The sequence below is a fragment of the Rana temporaria genome, chromosome 9 (assembly GCF_905171775.1).
Source record: "Rana temporaria chromosome 9, aRanTem1.1, whole genome shotgun sequence".
In the NCBI taxonomy this organism is placed as follows: Eukaryota; Metazoa; Chordata; class Amphibia; order Anura; family Ranidae; genus Rana; species Rana temporaria.
In genome coordinates, this window is record NC_053497.1 from 82,558,556 (window position 1) to 82,578,505 (window position 19,950).

Below are 19,950 nucleotides of genomic sequence, written 5' to 3' on the forward strand. Positions count from 1 at the left end.
AATGAACAGCTTTCATTCATTACACATGGGCAGATCACAGTTCTGAATACCCAGCCGCTGTGGGTGGGTGACCATGGTACTGATTGCTGTGACCAATCGCATGATAAAGTAAACCAAGCCATTCATGACTGCTTGCTCATTATTGTGATCGATCAGTTATCACATAATACAGGGCCATTCACAACTGTTTTGTAACGTGATAGCTGTTGCCAATCAGCAAGCAAGCTGTCATGAATGAAAGCTGTTCATGGCAGTTACAGCGATCACCTCTAACAAGTAATAGTTTTAACGGCAATCGCTTTTGTAAAAAAAAGTCCATTTTACCTTCCCAGAGTAGTGCATCGTCACTTATGACACGTGACTACTCTGGTAACAGTATGTAAATATATATATTTATTTAATAAAAATTGTTATATGTTTTTGCCACCCACTGTTCCTAATCATTGCCATACCAGTCATGTTGTCCCTGGTCACCACGACAGTAGTCATTGTGTCACCATAAGGACATGTGCAATGCTTTTCACTGCCACACCAGTTAGTGTCTCTGATCACAGCCACACCTATTACAGTATTTCTAGTCACCGCCACACCTATTAGTATCCCTAATTACTGCCGCAGCAGTCGCAGTACCCGTGATCATCACAGAAGCCATTGTGTCACCATATGGACTTGTTCACACGTGCAATGCTCTCTGAAGAGCCATCCATGTTCGGATGGCTCTTCAGACGGCATTTGACAGGCAGTACAATGTCTCCCCCCTTACTCCTTTAACTCTTTGGATCCTGCACAAGAAACTCCAGTCGCTTAAATGGGATACAAGTGGTGGGTGTACAGAATGTATAACTCCTGCCACAGCTGCGAAGCTAAGGAGCCATGGCAGGTATACATCCTCCTCTGCTGTCTCTACAGCTAAAGGAAGGAAAAACTGTGGCTCACCCGCAAGGTTTTACTGTCCTCACAACCTGAGTGTGAACAAGCCCGAATAGTGAAGCCAGTCACATTTCTTCAATCACCAGCCACAGTGTCGCCAGACCAGTGTAGTTACAATCAGTATTCCTGATTTGCCTCTATATTAAAGGGGTTGTAAAGTTTTGTTTTTTATTTTCTAAATGGGTTACTTTAAGCTAGTGCATTGTTGGTTCGCTTACCTTTTCCTTCAATTTCCCTTGTAAGGCTCCATGCACACTGAAGCTAAAACAACGCCAGTAGCTTTGCAGGGAGCCTTTCAAGGTTTTTTTGCAATAGCTTTAATCAGCGTTTTTCAGTGTAGCTTTTTATTTAATGGCTTAAAAAAACGCTGGCGCCAGCGTTTTTCTGCATTTTGCGTTTTTTAGCCACCGAAAAACGGCACTTAGAATGCAAATTTCGGGCGTTCAGAAAAAAGCCAATAAACTCCAAAGCTCATTAACATTAAAAAACGCCCATGTGTGCATGGGCACATAGGCTAACATAGAGTTCAGTTTATGGGCTTTAAAAAAAAAGCCAAAACGCCAATAAACTGCAGTTTATCAGCTCTAGTGTGCATGGAACCTAAATGTTTTATTTTTTCTTTGTCTGAATTTCTCACTTCCTGTTCCTCCTCAGTAAGCTGTTCTAAATGACTTTCCACCGCTCGGATGATGGTGGAAAGCTTACTGAGGAGAAACAGGAAGTGATACATTTAGAAGGGAAAGGTAAGTGAGCCAACAATGCACTAGCTTAAAGGAACCTATTTCGAAAATAAAAGACGAACCTTTACAACCCCTTTAAACACATTTCTGCCTGTTGCCTGGAACGATCCTTTGACCACATCTATGTCTGTGTCTGAACTGACCAATCTGTATGGCCGACCAGTAACAATTTGGTGCCTTTTGGCCAATCATGGCTCAGGGGTTCAAAGTCCACGCCCCACACCATATAGGGCTGCCTACACGTCGGCCCTGTGTAGTGTTGTTGGCATGGACGGAGAGATAGTGTGATTTAGATTGAGCAGGCAGGTTATTCAGTTAGCTCAGCTGCAGTGTATTTAATATATATATATTATATAGTCAGTCTTGTGTGTGTGTGTGTGTGTGTGTATATATATATATATATTCTGCATCCAGTGTAGCCTATATATACCATAGTTGCTATTACACTTCTGGTGGTGTACACAATACAGTGCACCACTAGTGCAGTTGCTACTACTTTTCTGGTGGTGTACACAATACAGTGCAGTTGCGATTACTTTTCTGGTGGTGTACACAATACAGTGCACCCCTAGTACAGTTGCTACTACTTTTCTGGTGGTATACACAATACAGTGCACCCCTAGTACAGTTGCTACTACTTTTCTGGTGGTGTACACAGTACAGTGTAGTGTCATGGTGTGAAGAAACAAAATTTACAGCCTTCCGGACCACCAAGGGCTGGCTATGGTTGGCGGCCATGTTTTTGTAGCCTCACTGTGTGGGCTTCTAGCTGCCGCTCGGCGGCCAAGTTCTTGTGGCCCACGATAGCCTCTAGTAGCGGCTCGGTGGCCATTTTGCCATTTATCAGACAGCACTTAAACGGCGCAGACTGACAGACACATGCTGCTGAAGGGTCAGACTGCATATCTGACAAGGAAGCAGCTCTACTAAGTGGCGGACGTCAGCATACTACTGTTCCAGGGTGTTGAGTTTTATGAGCGGGAACCTCTCGTCTCTGCTGCAGCTAGGAGGGTGGGTTACTGTGCCTTGCCTTGTGTCAGGCGTGTGGGTCAGCATGGTGTCAGAAGCAGATGCTTTTCCCCCTGTAACACCTGAGCTTGCAATTGATGCCCCTGCACCCGATGTATCGGTGAACACTATGTCGGCAATCCTGGATGCCTTTGTTGCCAAGGCGGAAGTGGCGCGTGGGAAAACGGGGGCTAGAAAGCACCCCCTCCCACCGCCATTTTCTGGGGACAACTCAGATGCGGAGATGGGTCCAGCTACAGCTCATGACCCTGGCTCTGAGGTATCTGAGGATGCGGACCGAGATTGGCCGGACAGTGAGGATGACTCCGGATCCAGGTCAGCACGCGATAGGGCTCTGGTAAGAGACCTTATCACTGCAATGCGAGATACTCTAAAAATAGAGGGGTCTGCAGAAGCAACAGAAGTGCCGGTCTCTTTTGGTTTCCGTAAGGCGACCCGCACTGCTAAGGTGTTTCCTTGTGTGTCTTATTTAGACAAACTTTAAAAAAAGGAGTGGGACAAACCACAGAAGGTTTTTTCAGTCCCTAAAAATCTAGTGGTGCGTTACCCTCTTGAAGAGAGTTTCTTGAAAAAAATTGACCTCGCCCCCCGATAGTGGACCCTCCTGTGTCCAGACTAAACAAGCTAACCACTATACCGATGGAGGGGGCTCCCGCCTTCAAGGACCCTGTGGACAAGAAGGCCGAGGCGATCACCCGCAACCTGTACATGGTAGTAGGTTCGGCGGTACGTCCAACCATAGTTGGAGCCCTGGTGTCTTAATGGGTTAGAAGCACACCAGGCTCCCCTAGCTGACCAACTGGTACAGGGCCAAAAATTTGTTTGCGAATGAGCCTTGGACACGATTCCTCTGCTGGCCTGGGCTTTAAGCCATGCGGTGGTGTTACGCGGTCTACTTTGGTTAAAGAATTGGTCTGCGGACCAATCTTCCAAGAAGGTCCTGATGGACTTGCCCTTTAAGGGCGACAGACTTTTTGGAGCTTCCCTGGATGACATAATTAAAGATGCCACAGAAGGTAAGAGCATGCTGCTCCCACAATCCAAAAAGGGGAAGGAGCCACGCCATGGGCAAGGGCCCTTCTTCACCGCGCATAAGCGTTTATTCGTCCGCCCAGTGCGGCAGATAAAAAAACCTTTAGGTCGATAAAGCGCCTGCTCAATGACAGAAACATCCCTGGTTTCGCAAACAAAGCTACGTCCGCATGAAGGTTTGCCCCCACCCATCTGTCGGGTGGGGGGGACGTCTCGCGAATTTGCGACCCGGTCGACATCTCAGGTTTGCAAAGTAGTGTCTTCAGGGTACAAGATAGAAATTCTATCTTGCCCACCAAACAGATTTTTTCCCCTCCAGCTACAGCCGACTTGTCGGGAAGCCCTACTTGGGGCAGTTCAAGACCTGCTGAAATGTGGGGTGGTTATTCCTGTCCCAGTACAGGAACGGTTTCAGGGGTTTTACTCAAATCTGTTCATAGTACCAAAGAAGGAGGGCGTTCGTCCAATCCTGTAAAAAATGTGAAAAAACACAGCACTACTAAAACTTAAATTACAACACATAAATTAATAACCAAATGTAAAAAGCTGCATTAAGTGAATAGTGACCAAACCAAGAAAAAATGAAAGATTATGGATAATGCGCTAAAAACAACTAATAATGTGATTCCAGTACAAAAAATCAAGTGCAATCAATAATGACTTAATAGATGAATACACACAAATATCCAACAGTGTGCATAACTAAATGGTGATACCAATAAAATCATCAAGTACACATAGTGAATAAATAATAAAAAATGTGTCCACATATGAGCAATCACTGGAAAAATGCTCCACTACTGACAATGTAAAACCATCAGCGTGTTTAAATAAAGCACCAAGGTGAAAGTCAATCTTGCAGCACGAGCAATGAAATGTAACAATTAAACAGCTTCCCCTCCACTCCATACGATTCCACAGGACATGTGAAAGAGAGAAACAATATAGGGTAATATTGTAACACTTGGGGAACAAATGCGATACGTATAAGCTGATACACTCACGAATTCCCCTCAGAATTTGAGCCGCTCAGTAACGCATGAGATCCTCACTCGGGAACTTCGATGGTCTCGTCATGATAGGCTCCCCGATCCTGGACCTCAGGGCCCTCAATTGCTTTGTGAAAGTACAAAGATTCTGGATGTAATCGGTTCGCTCTATCGTCACTGCCCTCCAGCCGGAGGACTTCCTGGACTTCCTGGTATCCTTGGTCATCAGTGATGCCTATTTGCATGTCCCCATAGGCACCAAGCATCAGAGATATCAGCGTTTTGCGGTCGGGGAAGACCACTATCAATTTGTGCCTTTGGCCTGGCATTGGCACTAAGGGTGTTCACCAAGGTGCTTGCCCCAATTCTGGCCCTACTAAGACAGCGTGGCATCGCTATCATGGGCTACTTGGACGATTTTCTTCTGAGGGCCACCTCAAGTTCAGAATTAGAGGTGAGCGTGTCTAAAACCTGTCAAGCCCTCCGACACTTTGGTTGGGTACTGAACACTCAGAAGTCAGTAATGTTACCGACTCAACGCATAGTATATCTGGGGTTGATTCTGGACTCCTCAGAGGGCTGCTGTGCAGCAGTTGACATCCCAGAAATGGTCGTGAGTGAGTGAGTGAGAAACTTATAAAGCACAACACATGCAAACTGAATCGCCTCTGGTCGCTTGGTAACCATTCCTTAAGTAAGCCTCAGAAGAGATGGGTTTTGATTTTTCTTCTGAAGGCCAGGTGGTTTACCTCCAATCGGATGCTGGTTGGTAGAGCGTTCCATAATCTGGGTCCTTGGACTGTAAATCTACGTTCTCCTTTGGACTTGTATCTGGCTTTGGGTAACTGGAGTAGATTTTGAGTGCTCCGCTTTTGCATGCAAGTCCTGGGCCTCATGGTGGCCTCCTTCAAGGCGGTACCATATGCGCAATCTCACACGTGAGTGTTACAGAAGGAAATTTTGTCCAGATGGGACAAGTGCCCATCATCCTTGGATTGTCAAATCCGGATGAGCCACCTGGTCAGGACCTCCCTAGTTTGGTGGCTGACCTCTCCGGCACTTCTGCTGGGAAGTCGTTCTTTCCCTTTCACTGGATAGTCATCACGACGGCTGTTAGGTCAGTTAAGATGGGTTCTGAGCTGGCAGCCTTGTCATGAAAGGCTCCCTATCTGATCTTCCACAAGGATAAGGTGGTGCTGCATCCGCAGCCTTCTTTTCTTCCTTTTCTTCATTTCGACCTTCCATCTCAAGGAAGATATTGTACTGCCATCCTTGTGTCCTCATCCGTCGAATCCTAAGGAGACGACGTGGCATTCCTTGGACGTTGTCCAAGCTCCAAAAGTATACTTGTCTGTTACTGCTCCATTCCAGAGTTCAGACTCACTGGGGTAGATTCAGAGAACAATTACGCCGGCGTATCCATAGATACGCCGCGTAATTGCTAAGCTGCGCTGGCGTATCTACTTTCTGTATTCAGAAAGCTAGATACGCCGACATTAGCCTAAGATACGACTGCCATAAGTCTCTTACGCCGTCGTATCCTAGGGTGCATTCTCACGCTGGCCACTAGGTGGCGCTTCCGTAGTTTTCAGCGTAGAATATGCAAATTACCTACTTATGCCGATTCACAAACATATGTGCGCCCGGCGTTCGTTTTTTACGTTGTTTGCGTTAAGGCTTTTTCGGCGTAACGTTGCTCCTGCTATTAGGAGGCGCAGCCAATGTTAAGTATGGACGTCGTTCCCGCTTCGAAATTTGAATTTTTTACGTTGTTTGCGTAAGTCGTTCGCGAATAGGGCTGGACGTAATTTACGTTCACGTCAAAACCAATACGTCGTTACGCCGTACTTGGAAGCAATGCACACTGGGATATGTACACGGACGGCGCATGCGCCGTTCGTAAATCACGTCAATCACGTCAGGTCATCACATATTAACATAAAACACGCCCCCCTTCCCCATTTGAATTACGCGCGCTTACGCCGGCCCCATTTACGCTACGCCGCCGCGACTTACAGAGCAAGTGCTTTGTGAATACTGCACTTGGTCCTGTAAGTTGCGGAGGCCTAGCGTAAATACACTACGCTTCGCCGCCGTAACTTATAGCGCAGCTACCTGAATCTACCCCATTGTTTGTTTCGGTGGCTGGTCCCAAGAAGGGCCCAGTGGTCTCATCGGCCACCATTTCGAGGTGGATCCGACAGATCGTGATCAGGCTTACGCCATAAAGGGTCGGGCACCTCCCTGTCATGATGCATTTGACCAGGGAAATGGTGCCTCTTTCTGACATCAAGCGTCTTTTTCACAGGTGTGTAAGGCGGCGACCTGGTCGCCTGGTCACACTTTCACTAAACTTTACAAGTTGATGTAAGTGCATCTTCGGATGCTTCTTCGGCCGCAAAGTTTTGCAGGTGGCTGTTTAGAGTTACAACTCCTTAGTTGAGGGGCTCTGTTTTGTTTTGGGGTGAAGTTTAATTTTATGCTGTTCCCACCCCTCATTTTGACACTGCTTTGGGACGTCCCACTTTGTCAAGATTAAGGCTGTGTCGGTCCATGAACGAAAGAGAAAATAGGATTTTATACTCACCGTAAAATCCTTTTCTCTGAGTTCATGGACGGACACAGCACGTACCCCTCTTTTTTTAAGTTTGTACTGCTTTTGACGATCTGAGCTGCTTAGTGCAGGCTGAGGGGATATAGCCAGTAGGACCGCCCCTTGGGTGGGGCTGTTCAGCTTTAAAGTTGTTAACACTTTCTGCCTAGTCACTCCTAAAGGATGGCTAATACCCACTTTGTCAAGATTAAAGCTGTGTCCGTCCATGAACTCAGAGAAAGGGATTTTACGGTGAGTATAAAATCCTATTTTTTTATTCATTTTTTTATGGTTGAACTGGATGGTCTTTTTTCAACCTGACTAACTATGGAAGTTTTAAATGATTTTTTTTCCTTTAGAAATGTCATTTTGAGCAGGGACTTTTCTAAGCATGGGAAACATGCACTACTTTACAGGCATACTATAGACACCCCCCAGGTGTGAAATTTAAAGGAATATTTCACTTTTATTGTTTCACTGTAAGTATTAATAAAATCACTGCTCCCGAATAAATGCAGTTTTTAAAACTTTTTTTGCATTGATACATGTCCCCTGGGGCAGGACCTAGGTCCCCAAACACTTTTTATGACAATAACTTGCATAGTAACCTTTAAAATTAGCACTTTTGATTTCTCCCATAGGCTTTTTGAATTTGCCACGAACACCCCAAATTGTTCGCTGTTCGGCGATTCGAGTCGATCTCATGTTCGACTCGAACATAAAGCTCATCCCTACTTATTACATTGACAACTTTGTGTGAAAAAATAAAATGTCATTTTCATTTCGGATTTTCCCAAAAATTGTGACAAATAAAATGAAGTATTCAAGACTCCACAGGCCCCTTAGAAAATATCTTGCAGTGTTTGTTTTTCAAAATGTGGTAATTTTATGGTGTTTCGACTGTACTGGTGCTCCAGGGCTTCCAAAAATATATGTAGTTAGGAAATTAGTTGCATAAATTAAGGCCCTTAGAAATCCTGAAGGTGCTTCTTAGATTTTGGGCCCCTCTGTGTTACTACTCGGTGAAAAAGTCTCACATGTGTTATCCCCATACTCGGAAGGAGTAGCAGAATGTGTGCCATACTCGGAAGGAGTAGCAGAATGGGTTTTGGTGTGTAATTCTAAGTATGCCTATGATGTGTTAGAAATATCTTATTAATTGACAACTTTGAATAAAACAAATATATATTTACATTTTCTTTCCTGCATTTTCCCAAAAATTGCATTTCCTGACAGACTTCATGGCAGCATAAGTTTAGGTAGCCCCGCCCTCACTCCTTCCTCATAGGACCCCACTCCCATACATTTCCAGGCTGAGCCACGGGCTGTGTTCCTTTTATGTCCTCCCCACTTATAGGACCATTTTTGTATGAAGTTTCCCTACCCTTTTGAAGGTAGGCAGCCAGGTTTCATGTGGGATAGCTGTGCGGATTTCAGGAGCATCCTGTGGTATGCAAAAGTCTTCCAGGATGGCTTGAGTGGTCACCGAGTCCCCAGCTATCAGCGTGGTGTTTTTGGCACACATATGCAGAGGATCAATGCCTGGAGAGTATACTCTGCCATTGGTGGGCATTTGCATTGGCTGGGAGCTCTGCTATTAGCAGGTGGCCATTAAGTGTGCCCAGCGCAGCTGCAATCCTACCTCTGGGATCCGTGTCGCCCTGCGGATGCATCAATTGCCCTGTGGAAGAGGTCCTGGATACGTGAGTATGTTTGGCTTGAGGTCAGCAAAAGGGACAAGATGCCATGAGGGCTGTTCGGTGGTAACTCTGCGTAGGTTAATGTAGCAATACCCGTGAAGGAGCTGCTGGATTGTTTTGGGTGGCATGTTACCTCTATTCCTTTGCCGTCCAGGGTACTTGATGAGAGCTGAAAAAATATTTCAATGTCCACACGTTGCGCTTCTTTTTCTCTATGCTTTATTTACTAAACGTGGTAAAAGAATAAAAGTAGAAGTTTGAGAGGTGGAAGGGTTATAAGTACCTAGTAGGTTCAGGTGTATAAATTTTGATCAGAAGCACTCCTGCTCCCAGTCATGTAGCCTTCATCGCCACTCTAGCCAGAGTGGGTATTGTGCACCTGGATAGGCCTTTCACTAACCTAGCAGCCAGGGTGTCACACGGAACTTGGTAAAGTCTCTGCCACAGAACTTCCCAAAGGTGGAGATATATTCGGTCCAGAATCCTCTCAGCATAGGATTAAGCACCAGGATCTCTTCTTGAAATAGGTTCTTGTAAACTCAGAACTGACAGGCGACCTTCACTTCCTCTCAGTATTAGTGCGTCCTTCAATGAAGTTCAAGGCCTCTCCTGAGCGTACCAGCCTTCTGCTCGGTGCTCTCCAGAATAGGTGCTTCATTAAGTGGCTTCCTCCCTCTAGGACGGACAGCACAGGACCACTCTGCAAGCGTAGACTCAGTTTAACTACCAGGCCTACTTCATAGATCACAGCTCTGGACCCACGTGGTCCCGAAGCCAGGAACATTTGAACAGGCACCTCCGGCCAAGAGGGCCACTCACGGGGGGTGGTGGGATGACCGGACCACGATGACCCAGAACTAATGACGTCTGTCCCTTAAGTACTCTCCCCTAGCATGCACAGCGAGGTGATCAAACCCCACTGATTGGCTGCCAAGGAAGAACACTCAATACACCCTGACTCAACTGCTGGCACCCTTGGCCTGGGGTGGTACCAACACCCCAGACAACAATAGAAGCCGAACGTCGCCGCGCAGGTGCCGTATAGAGCCGACTCTATACGGCGCCTGCGCGGCGACGTTCGGCTTCTTTCGGAAAGTCGTGACGTCACGTATGCGCCCGTCCGAGGAACGTCAATCAAATAGGAACGCCCACCGCCTAGGGACGAGACCCCGAGATCTCGGTATGTACGGGGAAAAAAAAAAAGAAGCCAGCCTACCCGCAGTGTAACGGGTCTTAAGAATATATTGTTAGAAATGAGTTTTAGGTGGAACCACCCCTTTAAGACAGGGCCAGCTATAAAGGTAGCAGGCCGCAACATTAAAATAAATAAATAAATAAATAAATAATAACCAAAATGAAAACATGTGGAGATGACTATGCTCTGAGTGATCAATGTGCATTGCAGCATTTTATCAAAGTTTGGTGCAGTTTTGTCTTTTTTTCTGTCTTGAGCAACTGTTTGTTTTTTCTTTCTGTTTCGTTAATCACCTGCTGGAATCGGTGCTCTGATGTAAGTAGCTGCAGTGTCAGTATTCCTTTAGCAGTAGTTTCTCACCTAGCAAACATAAACAACTGTTACATTGTCTTTTTTGGACAGCTTAGGAAGCTTTGGCAGCTGCAGTTTGAATTGGGTAGGTTATTTAACCACTCCCTTACCGCACACAGTCATATGATGTTGTTGACTTTCGGGGGGGGGGGGGGGGGTGGAATATCTGAATGATGCCTGCAGCTACAGGCATCATTCAGATATCATTCTTTCCAGCCAGCGATTCTGTGTGCGATAAGAATGATCATAGCAGCAATTCCACCGCTTGATCGTTCTTATAGGCGAAGGGAGGGGACTCCCTCCCCCTCCCACCGACATCTGGTGTTTCTCCGGGCTCTCCCATGCCGTCGGGGGGCCCGGAGAGCGAATCGGCCGGCGCCAGATGAGGATGGTAGAGATTTTCAGTGACCAAATGGTCACCAGTAGCGATGAGCCGAACACCCCCCGGTTCGGTTCGCATCAGAACATGCGAACAGGCAAAAAATTTGTTCGAACACGCGAACAATGTTAAAGTCTATGGGACACGAACATGAAAAATCAAAAGTGCTAATTTAAAAGGCTAATCAAGTTATTGTCATAAAAAGTGTTTGGGGTCCCAGGGGACATGTTTGAATGCAAAAAAAGTTTTAAATTTCGTACCTGGGGGGTGTCTATAGTATGCCTGTAAAATATGGAATTTGGGGAGGACCCCACACATTTGTTTTTTAATTTTTGTTCGGGGTTCCCCTTAATCTTCATACCAGATACAAAGGACCTGGTAATGGACTGGGGGGAACCCATGCTGTTTTTTTTTCAATGACTTTTATCTGTATTACCGGGACCCGACAATTCATTATAGCCGCAAGTAGTTTTAAATGACTTTTTTTCCTTTAGAAATGTCATTTTGTGCAGGGACTTTTCTAAGCACAGGAAACATGCGCTACTTTACAGGCATACTATAGACACCCCCCCAGGTGCGAAATTTAAAGGAATATTTCACTTTTATTGTTTCACTTTAAGCATTATTAAAATCACTGCTCCCGAAAAAATTTCAGTTTTTAAAACTTTTTTTTGCATTGATACATGTCCCCTGGGGCAGGACCCCGGCCCCCAAACACTTTTTATGACAATAACTTGCATATTAACCCTTAAAATTAGCACTTTTGATTTCTCCCATAGACTTTTAAAGGATGTTCCACGGCTTTTCGAATTTGCAGCGAACACCCCAATTGAACAGCCAATGTTCGAGTCGAACTCATGTTCAACTCGAACATAAAGCTCATCCTTAGTCACCAGTCATCTCTATGACTGTCGGAGGCTCCGGATGTAAACAAAGCCGCGATTGCGGCTGTCAGCATGAGATAAGTGAATATTTTTTCTTTTCTGATTTGCAGCCTGGAGGAGAGATGTGGGGTCTTATTGACCCTGCATCTCTCCATAAAGAGGACCTGTCACAATAGATTCCTATTACATGGGATGTTTACATTCCTTGTAATAGGAATAAAAGTGATCAAAATATATAAATGTAAACAAAAGTGTAAAAAATGTAAAATGCCCCTGTCCCCGGTAGCTCGTGCTCAGAAGCGAACACACAAAGTTTGGCGCCTTTCCAGGAATGTGCGCAATTTTAAAGCGTGACATGTTGGGTATCTATTTACTTGGCGTAATATCATCTTTCACATTATACAAATAAATTGGGCTAATTTTACTGTCTTGTTATTTTTTAATTCATAAAAAAAGGCGTTTGAAAAATTATTGCGCAAATACCATGCAAGATAAAAATGTAATGACCGCCATTTTATTCCCTAGGGTGTCTGCTAAAAAACATATATAATGTTTGGGGGTTTTGAGTAATTTTCTAGCAAAAAAATTATGATTTTTACATTTAGGAGAGGAGTGCCAGAATTTGCCCGGTATGGAAGTGGTTAATAAATGATTACATGGCTTGAGTAGCATTTGTACATGTTTTTATTATAATATTTTCTTAACAATGGTGAGTTCTCCCTTAGACCTATTTTAGCTGGGATTTATTTTTTACTGCTACAGGTCCTTGTGCAGCCAGCAGTCTAATCCCTCTATGCTGTGGCTGCGCTATGCAGGTTATAGCTGGAGGGGGGGGGGCAGTGTCTTCCTTATTATTACTGCTTCCTGGATTGTCAGGCCTTCTATGGGCCTCTTAAAGTGATTGTAAAGTCTTGTTTTCTTTTTCAATAACCTGCTCTGTGCAGTGGATTTGCACAAAGCAATCCGGAACCCCATCTTCTCGGGTCCTTCTTCTGTGCTCCTGTTTGCCAAGATCAAAACTTTAGGCTAGGAAGGATCCTTTGGTGACTTATAGCTCCAGGTAGGATCACCTCCAGTTAAGTGTCAGGACTGGGCTCTCAGTCCTTTCTTCTCTGTGCTCAGGTTGCTCAGCTGTCAGTTAATTGCCAGAACTCATCTCCTGCTCGTCAGACAAGCCCACAGCCAGCCCCTCTTAGCTATTTAAACTGCCTGGTTTATTTCATCAATTGCCTTTGCCTTGGTCAAACATATCTAAAGACTCTGCTGTGTTCCTGTTGAAGACTTGCCTGGCTGATGTCCCTTCTGGTTCCTGATCCTGTCTGCTGCCTCTGACTACGCTGATCTCTGGCTCCCCAATTTCCTGGCTTGTTCTGACTACCCAATTTAGCTGCCTGGCTATGTTTTGACTGCGTTTACAATTTGTACCATGTTTACCATTTTATTAAAAGGTGTGATTTTTTACTACAGTCTGTCTCCGTCTGTTTCATGGTTCCTGACATCCAGTTGGAGTAAGGATTGAGCCATGATGTCAATCTCTCTAAGGGCTACATCCTTAGCAGGAAGTTTGCCAGAACCAGGGTACCCTTTGGCAGTTTGCTGCCCCAGATGGGATCTCTTTCAGTCCAGTTTGAGTAAAGGCAGCCTTTCTAAGGGTTATTTTTCCCTCAGTTAGGAGGTGAGCCGTGATCTGGGCCTTGTGCCATGAGGCATTCTTGTTGCCTAGTATGGAGTGTATCTGACTTCCTTATACTGTTAATATCTATCCATAGGTTTTCTGTTAAGTGCTATGCTTGAAATCCTACTTTTTTGGGCATCCCACCTTATTTTTTATTTTTTTTTAGCTAGTTAGTTCCTATTTCCATTCTGCCATGCAGTCTGTCAGGAAGACTATCAAATACTTACCGTAATTTTCCTTTCCTGATGGACTCCACGGCAGCAGGAGTTTCCTCCCAGGGTCGTAGGCTAGTTACGGAACGCGGCCTCTGTAGTGTGTTGCGGCAGTTAACAGAGAGAGACAGAGAGAGTGTAATTTTTTGCAGGTAGATAGAGCAGGCAGGCTAGTCAGTAAATGTTACAGTGTGTAGAGGATATATATACATCCCAGGTGTTGTACATATATTTATACACTGTATAGTTTAGCTAGATCAGTTCTTCCTAATTTACTGGCAGGCAGGTGATTGTGCTATTTAAAGACGTTATCACAGGCATACTATAGACACCCGGCTGAAAATTTATGGGAGTGGGGTCTTATGGGGTAGGAGTAAGGGCGGTGCTAAACAAGCATATGCTGCCATGGTCTCCATCAGGAAATTTAAATTATGATAAGTATTTGATAGGAAATCTTATTATGCCTCTTAGAAAATACCTTGGAATGTTTGCTTCTAAAATTTCCAAAGTAGTCAGGAAACTAGATGCGTAATTTATGTGTAATTTATGCTCCCTGAAAGCCCAATGGCAATCCTTTGATTTTGGAACCCCTCTGTGTGGTTAGGCTGTGAAAAAGTCTCACACTTGTGGTATCCCCATCCTCGAGAGGCAAAGCAGAATGTGTTTTGGGGTGTAATTCTAAGTCTGCCTATGCTGTGTGTTATAACAATCTTATTACTTGACAACTTTGTGTAAAAAGATGTCACACACTTTTGATGAAACACGTAGGTTGGGACTTCTGGTTACGTCACTTCCGCTCCCTTGGAACACACACTGGAGGGCACAGTGGCATTCCTGGTTTAATTTTAAAGGCCTTGTCTGTCCTGTTTAGGCTGTAAGTCCACATTTAGCTTTTATCAAGTGGGGTTAAATAAAGATTTTCTACACTATGAGAGGCTTCTTCTCTCCTTTTTGATTTCTGCTCCATATGTCCAGTGGTCTAAGAACATTTGAAGGGATAGTGGCATACTTCTAATTTGATAAAGGATTGAGATTGATGGTGCACATAACATCTTCTGTACCTGGTCTGAATAAATTCAAGGGATTATCCAGTCCAAAAAATATTTTTTTTACTTGCTTGTTATATACAAGGGGCCAATATGGTCTGGTAAGTGCAGTGTGAGATTGAGTGGTACATCTACAGGTTCTTATCTTTAAAGCATGTGGAGATTGGAATAAGCATGTGGAGCACATTTGTTCTATGGACTAATTGTTCATTTATTTATGGATTTGCTTTATCTGTTCCACATTCACAAGCACTGTCATTGCCCTTTGCCTGTATTGGGGCTCACATGCATTTTCTTATGCTGTGTGTGAGACATATCTTGTTAAAAATGACAACTTTGTGAAAAAGAAATGTCTTTAAATTCTTAATTTTCGAAAAAATTTCAACTTAAAAAAAAATCGCGGTAAAACTGAGATGCTTGCGTTTTTGGTGCGGGTCCATTGAATTCTATTACATGCAAAACGCTGCTTTTTGCAGGAAAAAAAGTCCCCGACCCTTTCCAAAATCGCAGAGGCACAAAAAAGCATTGATGTGAACATGTTCCATAGGAAACCATGTTAAAAAATTTCCCTGCATTTCTGCAAAATGCATAAAAAAAACGCATTAGTGTGAATGGAGTCTTAAGGTTTGTCAGACCTATCCTACTGGTACTGAGGCCAGGTACCTGTTAACATTGCAATCGCTTCACTTATAGGATTCAGAGAAAATTATTAGAAAATGATAGATTGTTTACAGTATCTCTGATCATGGTACACTAACTAGACATGAATAAAGGTAACAGTTGGAGGCCGGTTATTACTGCTTATTAGAACAGCATACAACAGATTTTTCTACATTTCAGTTTCCCATGGTTTGCAGAAGGGGAAATTATAGTGTATTGTCAGTGAATATACATTTGTTGTTAGCTTTCAGAGAAAGCTTTTAATGTGATTGTCATTTCTTATACTCCGGTTGTTCCTTGTATTTCTAACTTTATTTTAAAAACAGGTTTGAAATCAGTAAGTAATGAGTAAAAATGGTTTTCATAATGTAAATATACAGTATAGAATCACTATCTTAAACGCGGGATTCCACCCGCAAATGTTTTTCTTTTTTAAAGTCAGCAACTACTAACACTGTAGCTGCTGACTTTTAATAAGGACACTTACCTGTCCTACTCACCCGCGCTGATGGCTCCCCGGATGCCGATCCCTCGATCGGTGCAGGTCCCACGCCGCCATCCACACTTACGGTCGCCATCCACACTTACGGCTTCACTGCCCGTTTTCTACTGCGCATGCGCGAGTCTCGCGCCGACTTGTGAATGGGCGGCTGCTCTCTGGGATTTCACACAGTTCCCAGAAAGCAGCGCGCCCCATTCACTAGAAGAGGATGAAGAATAGGGATGAGCTTTGTGTACGAGTCGAACTTATGTTCGACTCGAACATCGTATTTTCGATCTTTCGTCTAATTACGAAGGGTGGCTTTGGCCAATTATGGCTCAGGGGGTTTAGTACACGCCCCACACTATAAAAGGCCGCCTGCAGGGCGGCCTTGTGTAGTGTGTTGCGGCAGTTAACAGAGAGAGACAGAGAGAGTGTAATTTTTTGCAGGTAGATAGAGCAGGCAGGCTAGTCAGTAAATGTTACAGTGTGTAGAGGATATATATACATCCCAGGAGTTGTACATATATTTATACACTGTATAGTTTAGCTAGATCAGTTCTTCCTAATTTACTGGCAGGCAGGTGATTGTGCTATTTAAAGACGTTATCACAGGCATACTATAGACACCCAGCAGGTACAATATGCAGGAGCAGTGATTTTAACCACTTAAGGACCACCGCATGTACATATACGTCCACAATATGGCACGTACAGGCACATGGGCGTATAGGTACGTCCTCGCCTATTAGCGGGTGGGGGGTCCGATCGGGACCCCCCCCGCTACATGCGGAGGTCGGGTCCGCTCGGGGAGCGATCCGGGACCACGGCGCGGCTATTTGTTTATAGCCGCTCCGTCGCGATCGCTCCCCGGAGCTGAAGAACGAGGAGAGCCGTGTGTAAACACGGCTTCCCCGTCCTTCACTATGGCGGCGCATCGATCGCGTCATTCCCTTTATAGGGAAGACACGATCGATGACGTCATTCCTACAGCCACACCCCCAAACAGTTGTAAACACATACTAGGTGCACCCTAACTCCTACAGCGCCACCTGTGGTTAACTCCCAAACTGCAACTGTCATTTTCACAATAAAGAATGCAATTTAAATGCATTTTTTGCTGTGAAAATGACAATGGTCCCAAAAATGTGTCAAAATTGTCCGAAGTGTCCGCCATAATGTCGCAGTCACGAAAAAAATTGCTGATCGCCGCCATTAGTAGTAAAAAAAAAATAAAAATAAAAATGCAATAAAACTATCTCCTATTTTGTAAACACTATAAATTTTGCGCAAACCAATCGATAAACGCTTATTGCGATTTTTTTTACTAAAAATAGGTAGAAGAATACGTATCGGCCTAAACTGAGGAAAAAAAATGTTTTTATATATGTTTTTGGGGGATATTTATTACAGCAAAAAGTAAAAAATATTGCTTTTTTTTCAAAATTGTCGCTCTATTTTTGTTTATAGCGCAAAAACTAAAAACCGCAGATGTGATCAAATACCACCAAAAGAAAGCTCTATTTGTGGGGAAAAAAGGACGCCAATTTTGTTTGGGAGCCACGTCGCACGACCGCGCAATTGTCTGTTAAAGCGACGCAGTCCCGAACTGTAAAAACACCTTGGGTCTTTAGGCTGCATATTGGTCCGGGGCTTAAGTGGTTAATGATGCTTAAATAAAAAAATAAAAAATAAAAAAAATAATTCCGTTAAATATTGTACCTGCTGGGTGTCTATAGTTTTCCTGTGAAAACATCTTTGAGAACCCGGGTCTTGCCCAAGGGAACATGTATCATTGGAAAAAAAGTTTTAAAAACGGTTGTTTTTTCAGGAGTCCAAAGTTTTTCAGTTCAGTGCCAAAGTTAAGCATTCATTATTTTGGAGGATGCTTGCTTTTTTAAAATTTTATTTTTTTATTACAAAGTAGGATCCTGTTGGAATATGGCCTTAGATGGGTAGTTAATGGAGGCCCTCTTCACCCTTAAACTCCTACACTCCCTTAAATGCCTTGTTGGTGGCCATAATGGGCCCTCATGTTCTTTAAAGCCTAGTAGACACGGGCCCAGTGTCAGACGGCATCATGCGGTTGAATAGAAACCCGCCGGCATTTGGCCCGTGTGTATTGCAGTCAGTCCAACAGAAGTTGGCCGTTTGGATTCTGTTGAAGTGCATGACAGAAAAAGGCCTGCTGATCGGCTCCTGATCAGCGCTGAGAGCGCTGACTGGAGTATTCTGACAGAGGGGGCAGCAGTCACCCTGTCAGAACACAATAGCACAGCAGAGGAGATCGATTTACTTACATCACATAGTTAGTACAGTGGCTCCTCCTGAGTTGTCTTTTTTTTTTCATGCAGCCCTGCTGGGTTTAACGGGAAAAAGAAAATAGTAGTGTGTACCAGGCTTTAGGCTTTTATGCAGCAGTGCAGGTTGCAGACAATATTTAAGTACAGTTGAACCTCGGATTATGAGCATAATCTGTTCCAGGAGTTTGCTCATATCCAAAGTACTCGCATATCAAAGCGAGTTTTCCCATTGAAGTCAATGGAAACGAAAATAATTTGTTCTGCATTAACTTCAATAGGATGCAATACCGAATGCGGGCAGAGGTGGGGGGGGGCGCCAGAGAGCGCCAAAAATGGACGAAAAGGCCCGAGGACACTTTGTCTAGTTTCCTGCGCCCCTGTACCTCAGGCCAAATGAAGTACTGCAGGCCAATGTTCAACTTTTCTTGGCTCCTGCGCCCCTGTATCTCAGCCCAAATGAGGTACTGCAGGCCTATTTTCGGCTCTGCTCGGCTTCTGCGCCCCCGTACCTCAGGCCAAATGAGGTAATGCAGACCTATTTAGCTTGAATTCTGCTCGTCTTGTGAGTCAACACTCGCAAACCGAGTCAGAATTAAAAAAAAAAGTTGCTCGCAAATCGAAACGCTCTCAAACCAAGTTACTCTTAAACAGAGGTTCCACTGTATACTTAAATCTGACATACAGAAAACAATCTAGTTGCGTAGAGGTATGAAAATCTCTGAAATATTTAAATATCATAATACCTATGTATATAAGACAATTCAGCTATAGATTTAGCAGAAATTAAAGAAACCATTTTAAATTCTTACAGCCATGAATGTTGATATACAGTACAATATATTTTTTATTTCTTTATATCTACCCTTTAAATACAGTTTAAATGAGAACAGTGTACTGGTAGAACACATATAAGAGCCATCGTGTTTACACAAATATCGTGAAGCCCAGCTTATCAGATCTTTACTTTTTTTCCCCATCTTCATCAGTCTTGCTTAAAGGACAGATAATAAGTTTGCTTAGGCGCATTCACAATTTTTCCTTCAATCTGAAATGAGACATTAAACAAATGCCGCAAAACGAGAAAAATACATATGGTGGAGATTGCTTTCATGAATTGGGCCTTTAATAATTTACACTGGCAGCAAAATACTTGGAATACAAATAATCTCACCCATATGCTGTGCTGACAAACATAAAACTGGAATAATCAAAGCTGTAATGGCAACACTGCGAAAGAACACACATAAAACGCCTCTATAAGCCTTTGGATGAATTAATATGTTCAGAATCCAGCTTCATGGATCCCTAGTGCCACCGCGTGAGTTGTAATTTGTTTTTAAACACTGGCTGCACGTGACCAAGCACTCAAATATAAGAAAACAATAGAGAGTGGAAGTGAATGAAGGCACAACATCCAGCCACGTAAGAAGGTAAACAGCAATAGTGTAGTAAAGGCATCCACATATGCTGCCCAGGGATATAAAGAGTCGCTACTGCACCAGCACTTTGTGCTTCCAGTATTATGTGGTGTACCCCGGTACAGAACCCCCTCAAAAGAATCAAGGCCATATTTAGGACTCTTGCACACAAGAGAAAAAACCTGCATTTGTAGATGTGTAGTGTTTTTTTTTATTTTTTTTTAGGCATTTGAACACAGGTGCATTGTTTTCTGTGGAACAATGCACACAGCTGCGTAATGATCCGTAAATAATTCAGAGCCGCAAAAAAATAAATAAAAAAAATATGCATTT